General features: G+C 43.9%; 1 long non-coding RNA gene across 1 annotated transcript in view; it reads right to left on the bottom strand.

Moving 5' to 3' along the window:
• Nucleotides 1-6,414: 6,414 nt before the first annotated feature.
• Nucleotides 6,415-12,988, bottom strand: part of LOC141105349 (uncharacterized) — a 30,043-nt gene continuing 23,469 nt past the window's right edge. Inside the window, exon 3 of the long non-coding RNA XR_012235579.1 lies at nucleotides 6,415-6,526. This is a non-coding gene — a long non-coding RNA (uncharacterized lncRNA). The remainder of the gene's footprint in view (nucleotides 6,527-12,988) is intronic.

Here is a 12,988-nt window from a genome sequence, read left to right as displayed (position 1 = left end):
AAGGAGCTTCTATTAGCCTTGGTGTTGGAACTTTTGATTAACTTTATTTGAAGATTTCCTCAATAATTACTACTTTTTCACGTGGACTTCTCTTTATGCGTTGTCACAATTTGTTGATTGTTTTTTTTTTCCACTTACTTTTTTTGTAACAAGCGTGGCTTTTTGTTGTTTTACATTTATTTGACTGTGGTTATATCATATGGTTAAGTCGCTGCTGTAATGTATTCACTTCAGACACTTCTGATATTAGTGTGGTTTTTGATCCTATTTTTATACACTAGTATAGTGTATATACTGTATATATCTTCCAACACAAGCCAAATCTTGTATTCCTCAACACGCTTATAGAAAAAGTAACTGCTTTCACAGATTGCCTTTCATTGTTTTTCAAAGCTCAGGAAAGTCAGAGCATGTTGAGCTCTGGAGAGGCACAATGGCAGCAGTTTTGCAAGCAAGGACTACTTCTTTGTATACCTGGACACATGGTCCATTTCCTTTCCAGAAAGTAAATTGATTGTGTAGTTAGTGACAGATGCGCTGCAATTAATTTTTTGTAAGTGTTTTGATGCTTACAAATCCAATTGTAGATGTTGAAAGTAACTTTGCTGTCATATAACCACCTTCAAGGTAGTTTCATGCTAAGCAAGTTCTGCTTTAATTTCATGAAGAATTACATGTGTCAATGTGATATGTTTCTGTTAACATTTCAGATTCAATGGTTCTTTCTCAGATTTCAGATTCAATAGTTCTTTGATAGAAGAAGCCTTAGGATCATAGAATTTAGTAGAGGCTTCAGTACATAAATACCATTGAATTTAGAGCAGTACAGATTTGTAGAAGGTTAATAGATGCAAACTTCCTCAGACGTCCCACTACAGGTTCTGAAATGGTTGCAACAACAATAACAAATGACCCTATTTTGGCACATGCTGGGTTCTGAGTTCACAAGGAGCAGCCTTTGAGAAGGCAAGTAAAAGCAGTGTTTTTCTACAAGTGTTTTGACAAGTTTGGTCAGTGGATAAGAAAGATGAGCCTGCAGAGAAAAGAATACGCTTGCTTTAAATAAAAGTAAACCTGCACTGAGAGGATATGAAGGCTTCTATTACTGAACTCTGCTTCTAAAATACTATTTCCCTGGCTGTTTTACTGATCCGTTTTCAGTAAAGCCAATCTTCGGAATTCCCTTAGTACAGGTTTTCTTTGCCTTTAAGTAAGACTATTCTTCTGCACAGTATTTTATTCGCATCTTTTATAAAAGATTCTGTCATTAAAGCTTGATTCTATCTGTGTCTTCATGGGCCATTGGTCGCACAACCAGAGTAAGCTCATAACAAGGATACCTGCAGAAAACTGAATTTTAAACATCCTGTGTATAACGATATTCCTTCTCTGTAAGTCACAGGTCTCATCTAGAAAAAAAAGACTTCCCTTAGACCCCTTTCACACCGAGGGCGTTTTGCAGGCGCTATAGCGTTAAAAATAGCGCCTGCAATCCGCCCTCAAACAGCTGCAGCATTGTCTCCAATGTGAAAGCCCGAGGGCTCTCACACCGGAGCGCTGCGCTGGCAGGACGTCAGGAAAAGTCCTGCCAGCAGCTTCTTTGGAGCGGTGAAGGAGCGGTGTGTTTACCGCTCCTCCACTGCTGCTCCCCATTGAAATCAATGAGGCAGCGCTGGGATACCGCCGGCAAAACGCCGCTATTGCGGCGCATTGCGGGTGGTTTTAACCCTTTCTCGGCCGCTAGCGGGGGGTAAAAGCACCCCACTAGCGGCCGAAATGCGCTGCAAATCCGACGGTAAAATGCCGCTATAAATAGCAGCGTTTTACCGCCGACGCTATAGGCGGCTCGGTGTGAAAGGGGTCTTAAAGTCAATATGTGCTATTCTCATTCAGAGCAAAGCAACTGGTTCATGTAACTACTTCCTTCTCTAACCACATACATCTACCCTTCTTTTGCTCCTTATACACTTCAGGGGGGAGGAGAAGGTGTAAGTTCCTCGTTGCTCTGGTTGGAGATGTAGTTGGGGTGGGCAACTACATGGCAAATGAGGTTCAATGTAGAAAAATGTAAAATAATGCATTTGGGTGGCAAAAATATGATTGCAATCTACTCACTGGGGGGAGAACCTCTGGGGGAATCTAGGATGGAAAAGGACCTGGGGGTCCTAGTAGATGATAGGCTCAGCAATGGCATGCAATGCCAAGCTGCTGCTAAGAAAGCAAACAGAATATTGGCATGCATTAAAAAGGGGATCAACTCCAGAGATAAAACGATAATTCTCCCGCTCTACAAGACTCTGGTCCGGCTGCACCTAGAGTATGCTGTCCAGTTCTGGGCACCAGTTCTCAGGAAGGATGTACTGGAAATGGAGCGAGTACAAAGAAGGGCAACAAAGATAATAAAGGGTCTGGAGGATATTAGTTATGAGGAAAGGTTGCGAGCACTGAACTTATTCTCTCTGGAGAAGAGACGCTTGAGAGGAGATATGATTTCAATATACAAATACCATACTGGTGACCCCACAATAGGGATAAAACTTTTTCGCAGAAGGGAGTTTAACAAGACTCGTGGCCACTCATTAAAATGAGAAGAAAAGAGGTTTAACCTTAAACTACGTACTTACTGTAAGAGTGGCAAGGATGTGGAATTCCCTTCCACAGGCGGTGGTCTCAGCGGGGGGCATCAATAGTTTCAAGAAACTATTAGATAAGCACCTTAACGACTGCAACATACAGGGATATACAATGTAATACTGACATATAATCACACACATAGGTTGGGCTTGTGTCTTTTTTCGACCTCACCTACTATGTAACCATCCCTTAAAAACGTGAAGATTAAAGCAACGTCACCTACTATGTAACTATGTAACTATGTAACTTCTTATCATGGTGGGTCATGTGTTTCATCATACTGTAACATACCAGGTATTTCTCTTCGCTCCCCTACAACTAGAGTACACTGGTAGGCAAGCAAAAGGACATTTAGTATACATCAACAGTAGAGGCAGCAGTTAAATTAATCTCTTGCTTTGCTCTGTATGGACAAAGTATAAGTTTAACCCAGCCCTGAAACCAGCATGAGTCCTACCACCCAGTTTTATCTGCATACACACTGCCAGGATTGGGATTACGGGCACAGAAGAAACTAGAGTGTGCCTCTGCACACAATACAGTAGATGCTCTATAATCTTCAGATTCTCTATAAACAGGATTTTTATATGGACTGGATGGAGTACATAATGGCGTGCTGAAGGTACTGGCTCAAGCTGCAAAGTGAAAAAAGTCCCTATAGCGACCGTACAGGCCACCGCAGAGGACATTGTGGAGATTTTCCTGCAAATGCTTAAAAGCAACTGTCACAAAAATAAATGTTGCAATAACAGCTGTACAAAAAAAGAGCAAATACTTGTCTTTCTGACTAGATGAACACTGCTCAATTGAGGAAGAGGAGCCATCCATTGAAATATATTTCAGAAAACTGAACTGTAGATCTCTGTGCCTCCCCTTGTGTACTGTGGTTCCTCCAGGTAACCTCAATGCCACCTCTTTGTCCTGTACTGTAGAGATGAGTAGCTCAGCTGGAGTAACTGTTGACAGCTGGAGCCATTGTTTCCCCTATGAGACTTTCTGAGAGGAAAGGGTAAGAAGTGGCTGCCTTCAAGCTTGGGGCGCAGTGGGTGGAATTAGCAACAAATCTAAACCATGGTGATTTAATTTCCATGACAGAGGAAGCAGACTGGATCAAGTCTACTGCATAGAATGTGGCCCTAAGATATGTTGTACCCAGTGCTGTCCCTTGGCCTAGGCCGACAAGGCCCAGGACAACAAGGCCCAGGCCTAGGGAGGCACTTTGCAGGGGGGCGGCAAAAAAGCGCCCCCCCCCCCTGCACGAAAAAAGCACACCCGACCCATCCTTTAGCCTTGCACGGCTACCTCCCGCACATATACAGTCCCTGGCTTAGCGCAGCACTTGTTATGGCCAGTATGAGTGTATGGAGCATACTTGGCCAGGTGGGGGGGGTGGGGACTAGCGCCCCGATAGAGCGGCCAGTGACTCCCTATGCAACTGACGGAGGCAGAGCTTAATTGTCCGGTTAACCCGCCACTGGCATCCTTACACGTTTAAAAACTTTTCCCCAGGCCAGGGTTAGTCTGTGTCCAGAGGAGGAGAGCGAGGAGGATGTGGGGAACCCCAGGCAGTGGCGTCACTATGGGGGTGGGGGGCGGAACGCACCTGGTGACACCCTCCAGGAAGCAGTTGTAGTGGCGGGTGCTGTCGAGCCCCCCCAGCTGTGAAGTGGTGACAGCACGCTGCTTCTCAGCTGAAGACAGGTACTGGAACTGTGACAGGGGAGAGGTGAGCTGTCGTGTTTCCCCCTCACCCCCCCTCTTTTCCTGTCAGCCACGCAGGATAAGAGAGAGGGCTCTTTTCAGATTCACCACCCAGCTTTTTGCTCGTTTTTTCCCCTTCTCATTGGCCACAGGGGAGGCCAATAAAAAGAGACTAGGGGAGCATCATGGGACATGTAGTCCCAGAAGATTGGCAGCCTCATTGTTCTTCAGAGGGAGCCGGCTACACCCCCCCAGCATGTTCTCTGCTGGGGGAAGAGAGAAAGATCCCAGGAACAAGCTGAGGGAGTGATTGCTACACTGTAGCAGCCAGTTACAGGAGACAGGAAAACGAAAGAGAGGACTGTACTGGGGGAAGCCAAAGAGAACGCCACGCTGCCCATCGCCATCAGAGAGAGCGCCACGCTGGCCGTCACCACCAGAGAGAGCACCACGCTGTCCATCATCACCAGAGAGAGCGCCACGCTGCCCAGCACCAGCAGAGCGAGCGCCACGCTGCCCAGCACCAGCAGAGAGCCCCACTGTCCATCACCACCAGAGATAGCGCCACGCTGCCCATCATCACCAGAGAGAATGCCACGCTGCCCATCGCCACCAGAGAGAGTGCCACGCTGCCCATCGCCACCAGAGAGAGCGCCACGCTGCCCATCGCCACCAGAGAGAGCACCACGCTGCCTATCACCACCAGAGAGAGCGTCACCCTGCCCATCACCACCAGAGAGAGCGCCACACTGCCCATCACCACCAGAGAGAGCGCCACGCTGCTCATCACCACCAGAGAGCACTACACAACACAGGGTGAGCGAACATCCAGCTGGAGGGATCGCTACTGCTGTTTCGCTGGGTTTGGTAAGAGGGTCTGTCGGCCATTACGCATTACTGATCCCAGGGACTGAGGGGGGGAGGGGTGACACCATGTTTTGCCGAACCAGGTGACAGCCTATCTCCCCGTAGAGAACAGCGGGGCTCTGACAGGTCTGTCTCGGCACAGTGAGCGGAGACGGACCTGTCATTCGCCTGCTCAGCGGGGATCAATGGAAGGATTCTCGCTGAGCTAGCGGTGTCCGTCAAAATGTATCAACCCCGTGTGAAAGGGGCCTTACAGTGTCATCTCATGAGATAATTTACGAGAGCGTGTTTAGGGGCAGAGTAGGGGTTGGGTGGGGCTACTGGTGGTGAATAACTCTTAAGGCCTGGCTAGTGGCTCATAACTTGAAATTTTGAGGCCTGCATTGTACATTCACATCAGTCCCTGCCCTCAAGGAGCTTACAAGTAGGCACTTGGTACCCACTTTTAATGTACAGAGAGGAAGAGGTGGAGCTCTAAGAGGAAAAGGTTGAGGGGTGTGGTTGAGAGATGACCGGATGGGTCTTAAATAGAAAGGGGTGAGGACTTGACAGGAAGGGGTGGGTCATATTTAAATTAGGGGGTGCACGAGTTTAGTCAGGCCTAGGGCAACACAAAACCTAAATACACCATTGGTTGTACCTATTCTTTTTGAGAAGAGAGTGTTAAGCAGCCTAAGTTGTTGATAAAGACTTTTGCTCTGCCATTTAATCACTACTGAAGTTCAAGAAAACTAAAATTATTTCCCAGTAAATTACCCACTCTCTTTTGAGAAGCTAAACACACACAACAGGAAGGAATTGGAGATGGTGCTTAGAATTTTCTGAGGATCTCTCAGGCCTTACATCATTTGAAGTACAGGTAGCAGCAAAGTTTAGGCAGAGCGGAGTGGTGCCATCAAGTTGGTTGAATGCATTGACTGCCAAACAGTAGCCTGTAATGACTATGTTCAAGCTACAATCATTTCCAATTGGCTGTTCTTTATCTCCAAGAATACCCGGCCTGATAAGCAATTTTATGTTGTTATACAGTTTTCTCTAAATGCTTATTGCTTTAATAAAGCTAAGTCAGTTGATTGTTAGCACTTGTTCTTTTGGTTCTTTTACTTTTACAAATACAGTGTAAAAAACAGATATATTAGGGTTTAGGAATAGTCTTTTATTGTAAGTAATCACATCAATTTAATGGTTATTTTTTTCCTAATATAGAGAGGAGGAAAGCTTTCTTGATCAATATTGGGTCAAGCTGCGCAAAGTCCATGTTTGCAGCTCATGGTGGAGATGTCTCCAGACTTGTTATGCCATATGGATTGTTTATCACGTACACCTGCAGAAGGTAAAACACACAGAAAAGATCACTTGATTTGATTATTGTTTTAATGTAGACCTTGTGAACCTAGCCTTCATCCGATCAGCTTAATGTAACAGACCTGAAATATTTAGCAGGAATGGGCTGCATCTGAGACTGCCAGCTATTGGCTGGAGGGCAAGTTCTGTGCGAGACACTGGTAAACAATCACTGGTTTTGCCTTACGCAGAAACAGTCCCTGGATAAGAACCAGAAGTGTAAGGAAACCAGTCAAATGCTTGGAACAAATGGAGCCCACTAAAGCTGAGGCTTGTTTCTGGGTGCCTATACTGATATTTTTAGGGAGCAGTAGAAGTGGGGTAGGGTATTTTTTTTCTTTAGTTGCTCTTTAAAGCAATTGAGACATTGTAGTATTTAACACTACAATAAATACATAAATGCACCCAGAAGTTAATTAGCAAATATACAGAGAAATATGCCCATGTATAGCATATCTTCAAATAAAGAAATGAAGGGCCAGACACTAAGCACTGAAAAATAAATAATGGCTTTTTATCCTAAACAGAGAGAATCCTGGCTGCCTATTTGTCTTTCTCATACATTTTGATATCAGCTGGTTAAGCTGTAAAGCCTCCAGTTAAACTTTGTTTCCATTGTTAACATACTGTATACTGTAATGACTACTGACTGTCTATTGTACTTGATAAGTGGAACTTAACTGTATCTGAGTACCACAAACCAAAAACCCTATTTAATTCATTTTTAATTTTCTAATTAAAAGCAAACTCACTCATGTATCCATGTCTCCATGCTTTATTTGGTTGAGAAATCACTTTGAAAATGCCCCCCTCCCCCATGAAAACTCCTGGGATGTATGATATCATACCAAAAGAGGATACCACGCTAGAAAGAAGTCAAATAAAAAGAATTGTATAAAAAGCAGCAGTATACAGTGCGATAACACAGAAAGTCCAATAAAATTAAAATGAAAAAAGCTGCGCTAGGATATTATATGTATATGTCCACAAAAAATGATATGGAGACAAGAAAATTAAATTAAATATTCGAATCCTTAATGTGTTCACACACAAATAAGGAAAGTGCCCAACCACCGTAGCTGTAGATTCTGCTTACCAGACAGCAAGCTTAAAAGGCAGATGGTTATAACCCAGCCTAGGCCTCTAAGCTTGCAGATGAAAACAACAGGGATGGTGATGCAGATGGTACGGATCGCTCTCTTGACTGCTGAGGCGCAATGGGCTTAGGTCCCACTTAAGGTAACACCAAGGGATAAAATCCCCCACCACCCTTGCCCTTCACTCCATTAAACACAACACTTACAACCATTAGGTTGGAAAGGGCAAGGCCACAGCTTTATTAAATTCCAACACATAACATGTGAACATATTTAACCAGTACCAGTCACAGTCGTACTGTGAGCACTTAACCAAAAGAGGGAAGTGGTGAACATATTTAACCAGTACCAGTCACAGTCGTACTGTGAGCACTTAACCAAAAGAGGGAAGTGGGGCCTGTCCTTACCATAAGTGCTGGACAGACAACCTATTTCCAATTTTCCATCAAGGGCATAGCCCATTACAGCAACTTTAACTGCTGGCAAGGTCAAGAAAACTGCAGCAAGCTGTGACATACCAAACATAGGAAAAAAGGGGCGGGAGGGTGGGCAGCTCTTCCAACGACTCTTCCGAAAGACCCAGAATTCCCTGGGGCACACGATTTCCTGAGCTCAGGCCCATCCCATCCCCATGTCCCAACCAATCGTTCCCCTTGTCACACACCTAGCCATGCCCCCATCAGTCAAGGCTCTCTTTTCCTAGGGGGCTCAAGAGGCCTTCATTATCCCGCTAAAGTGTGCGTTCACTCAACTGGGTAAGTTAGATGAGCTTAGGTGATCTGTGTTGAGGTCTTGTTGTTCTGCGCGTTAGGGGATTTGTGGAAACCCCTGGTGGCTGACGCCAGTTCTGTTACTAGAGCTTGTTGGTTCACATAGAACTGGGAACCAAAATCACAAGTGAATGCTTGCACGTAAGGTGCTGCCAAGTGCAAGCATTCACTTGTGATTGTGGTTCCCAGTTCTATGTGAACCAACAAGCTCTAGTAACAGAACTGGTGTCAGCCACCGGGGGTTTCCACAAATCCCCTAATGCACAGAACAACAAGACCTCAACACAGATCACCTAAGCTCATCTAACTTACCCAATTGAGTGAACGCACACTTTAGAGGGATAAAGAGAGCGATCCATTCCATCTGCATCACCATCCCTGTTGTGGTCATCTGCAAGCTTAGAGGCCTAGGCTGGGTTATAGCCATCTGCCTTTTAAGCTTGCCGTCTGGTAAGCAGAATCTACAGCTACGGTGGTTGGGCACTTTCCTTATTTGTGTGTGAACACTGCGGTGACATTAAGGATTCAAATATTTAATTTAATTTTCTTGTCTCCATATCATTTTTTGTGGACATATACATATAATATCCTAGCACAGCTTTTTAAATTTTAATGTATGATATCATGTTAGCCTAGGCCAGAAACCAGGAAGCAACTGAAGAAATGTAAAAAATATATATAATATAATATACCTTCATACCTGTTTACTGAGACTAGTAGTATAATGTGTGAAAGGGGTCTAAGGGTTAAAAATAGTAAATGTTGATTGTGAGAGTTTTAGTTCTGCTTTATTATCATCGTACTTTTAGGAGAAATTAAGTATTTACTCTTCTCTACCTTCTGATCTAACTTCCTGATATTTATGAAAAAAAAAAAATCTCATCCTGTGTGTCCATGCCCTTTTTTTAGTATGCCAGGCACAAGTCTGTTGCATATGAAGTGAAGAGAGTGTTTATTGTTCTTAAAGCGTATTTCCGCTTTTGCGAAAACCCCACTATATGTTTGTTATGTGTTCCAATCACACATCATGCTTAATTTTTTTAATATTTCTAGCCTTTAGATTTTTCTCAGGAGGCTGACTGCAAAATGATTTGAACGATGTAAGGCTGGCCTTACATTATACAATTTTCTTGTACAATTTTCCTTTAGATTTATAAAAGCCATATAATATGAGGTCAAACCTAAACACTTTCAATTTGTATGCATTACATATTTGAAGGGAAATCTAAAAAATCTAAGAAATTTGTATAATGTATGGGCTGCTTTAGAGTGAGCCTGTCCCAAATCTGGCCTCATTAACATAAAATGCAAGAAGCCCTGCCTTTACATCTTTAACCCTTTGTTAGAACACATTGTTCAAACCTAGTTACAATGGATAATAAATATCTGCCTGCACAGTACAGAGTTTTAAGTTATGCTATATGAATGGGGACAGCTAAAAATATAAAGTAGATGTTATCATAATCTGGCTTCAAACGTGCAAATGTACTTTAAAGCCCATATAAAACCTAGCAATGAACTTTCCTTATTTGCTCCCTTTTTGTCTGATAAATACCATCCTTCTAGATAGGTGCTAGGATTATGTGGATTTAGTGTTGGCTCAATGTGTTAAGTGGAGCTGTATTTTTGTTGTTGTAGGTAAATTTAGTTCTAGCTCACTGTAATCAGTGTTTTTCAGCTGCTGCTGGTTTGATTGCTTCCTCTGCTTTCCAGAGAACAGTAGAATCCTCTGGAACATAGGTGTGGAGTAATACAAATAGCAGCATGAACATTTATACAGCCCTGGTCAATCCCAGGGAGGGTGACCCTGAAGGCTGCTGGGAGTCTGTATAAATACTCAGTGTCATAAAGCTGCTGGGGCTTTTCCTTCAGGAGAGGAACACAGCCTGGAGGGTTTGCTGCTGTCTGAGCAGTGCTGCCATGTGCTTGCTGTTTGTGAACTCTCAGCTGGGCTATCTAAAGGAGCCGGGATGTTGAAGTTACAGAGAGCTGACTAAGGGGGCTGTCTTCTGAAGATCTAGGCTGGTATCACAGGAAAAAAGTGTTGGATGGATGTTGTAAGGAGGCACCCAACTTTCCAAGGACATTTTGTGAGTACAGACTGTTGTGAGAGATCTTAGAGATTTTTGGGCTGTTGCGACCCCTCTGGTGCTATGGTCAGCTGTTTTTTTTTAAACCCTTTTCATGCCAGGTCCATACATCGTACGGACCTGACAGCGGGGAGTTTTACACACTGTTTATGATTGTGCACATATCTGATAAACAGACTCCTGCCTATCAGATGAAAGCTATTTGGTGGCTGCACAGGCGCCTGATTGCTTCCACACACAATCCTGGTAATGCGCTTCCCTGCCAACTTATCCGAGCCTCCGCTTGCCCATCTGCATGGCCAGGAAGGAATGTAATGCAACGTGATCTGCATTACAGTTAATCTTCAGGCCCAAAATTATTTTTTAAACATGCAAAAAGACGCAAAAATGGGTTTAAAGGGTTGAAGGGTTAAAGGGGACTTCGGCTTGTGTCCTGAAAAGCTCGATCTAGTTATTTCTCTGATTGCTCAAAGAAAGAAGCTTGCATGCTTTTCGCAAGAACTTTTGCTTGCTTTTACTATACAGACAGAAGTTTGCTGTCCTCATCTTGTGCATAGTTCTTTTTGAAGTATCCCACTCACTTTTCCAAATCCTATCCAGGATACCCCTCAAACACAAAAAAGAACACAACTAGACTTGTTATTGAGACAAAAAGTGACTGTGATTGTGTGCCTGACTGCGAGGCAATTACTGGGAAAAGGAATCTGGGCAATTTCCAGTGGCTCCTTTGGGGGTAGCGCTACATTAGCTATCTCTTGGGGCTGCAAATGCCTCCTATGTTTTGGAGAAGAGGAAAGAGGAGGGAGAATTCTGTAGACATAAAATGTGCTACCTGTTGAAAATAAAGGAAATTATTCCTGAAAACACATACCACTACCACATTTAAGGACTGGTAAGCTGTAATATATAAAAGTTGCATTCTTGGGTTTAGTTATGCTTTAACCTGCATTGTTATCTGCATGAACTATGCTGCCAATAGGGAGATGAACTATGAAGCCAATAACTGATGATCTGACTCACTGACATATCTCTTTGAATTCTAGAGCTATTATCTCTTGGCCACAGTTCCTGGACCTATTTCTGACCACCTTGGAGTCACTGCTATGGTAATTGTTCACTTTCTGCTCGATCATCTAATACAGGGGTCACCAAACAACCGCCTGTGGGCCACATGAAACCCGCTAAAAGATTTTATACAGCCCCCAGCTAGGGTGAATGGGGTACCCTCAATGTGCACTCATTGAGGATTAAGATCCAGAGGCTGCCTATAGTCTCCTCTTCTGAAAAAAGGGGATACTCTGATGTAAAGGGGGGCACCAGTTGGGGAACATAATGTAAGTGGGGTGCCAGGACCTAGATTACCTGCTGGTGGCACTGTGGTTCTCTAGGTGGAGGGATGTAATTCCAGTGTCCACCAGTCGGTGCCTCCCAGCAGCCAGCAGATCCCAGTAATCAGTTTCTACCTGATGCTGGCTGCCGGGAGGGTATTTAGGTCTTCTCATATTAGTGCCTCTTGCTACAGTGTTTTGCTTACTGCCAGGTACTGCTAGCCATTATCCTGTTTCTGTTCCTACCCTGTACCCTGTATCCTGCTCTACCTTGCTCCTTATCTCAATGTTGGCTCACTTTTCTCATCTGCTCCCTGAACCTCCAGTTTTCCCTGCTTCTCTGTGTTCCCCATTGTATATATTGTATATAGTTTGCTGTTAGTTAGGCTTTCTGTTTGTTAGTTAATAGTCAGGTATTCTGTCACTAAGTTTTTTTGGTTCACTATTATGTTAATGTTTGCTGTGTGCTGGTGTTTGGAAAAATTTAGCTTGACTGTAAATAAATCTTACTGAAACCATGCATAGTCTTGTCCCAGTTTCATGAGTGTAGCCATGCAGATCTGGCCAACTCGGCTGCTGATTCCTGACATAAAACTGGCGTAAGAGGCGCTAATAGGGGAGGACCTAAATACCTTCCCAACAGCCAGCATCAGGTGGAAACTGATTACTGGGATCTGCTGGCTGCTGGGAGGCACCCGCTGGTGGACACTGGAATTACAACCCTCCGCCCAGGGAACCACAGTGCCACCAGCAGGTGATCTAGGTCCTGACCAGGGAACTCTAATGGAAAATCTGATGTAATGGGGGACTCTGCTGGGGAACCTGATGTAAGGAGGGGCTCTGATATAAGTGGGATTTTGTAGGGGATTTTCTTTCAAGCCCGCAAATATGTGTAATAGATAAGATGTGGTCCTCGTACTGAAAAGTTTGGAGTCCCCTGCTCTAATATATAAAGCCCCCCCCCCCGTATTGACATATAAGACATTTTTCCACCAGAGTCTTCAAGATATAGTAAAGGCTGTTAGGCCATTTACCATTTTGGCACCCGCCCAGATACAGTAAAACAATATTGGATGCACTGACCTTTTGAAGGACATATTTGTGATGAAATTGTTCTGAAGATTTAACCTCAAACAACATTCTTTTTATAGTACAAA

This window comes from Aquarana catesbeiana, linkage group LG08 (assembly GCF_042186555.1).
Source record: "Aquarana catesbeiana isolate 2022-GZ linkage group LG08, ASM4218655v1, whole genome shotgun sequence".
Classification (NCBI taxonomy): Eukaryota; Metazoa; Chordata; class Amphibia; order Anura; family Ranidae; genus Aquarana; species Aquarana catesbeiana.
This window is presented reverse-complemented; position numbering and strand designations above follow the sequence as displayed.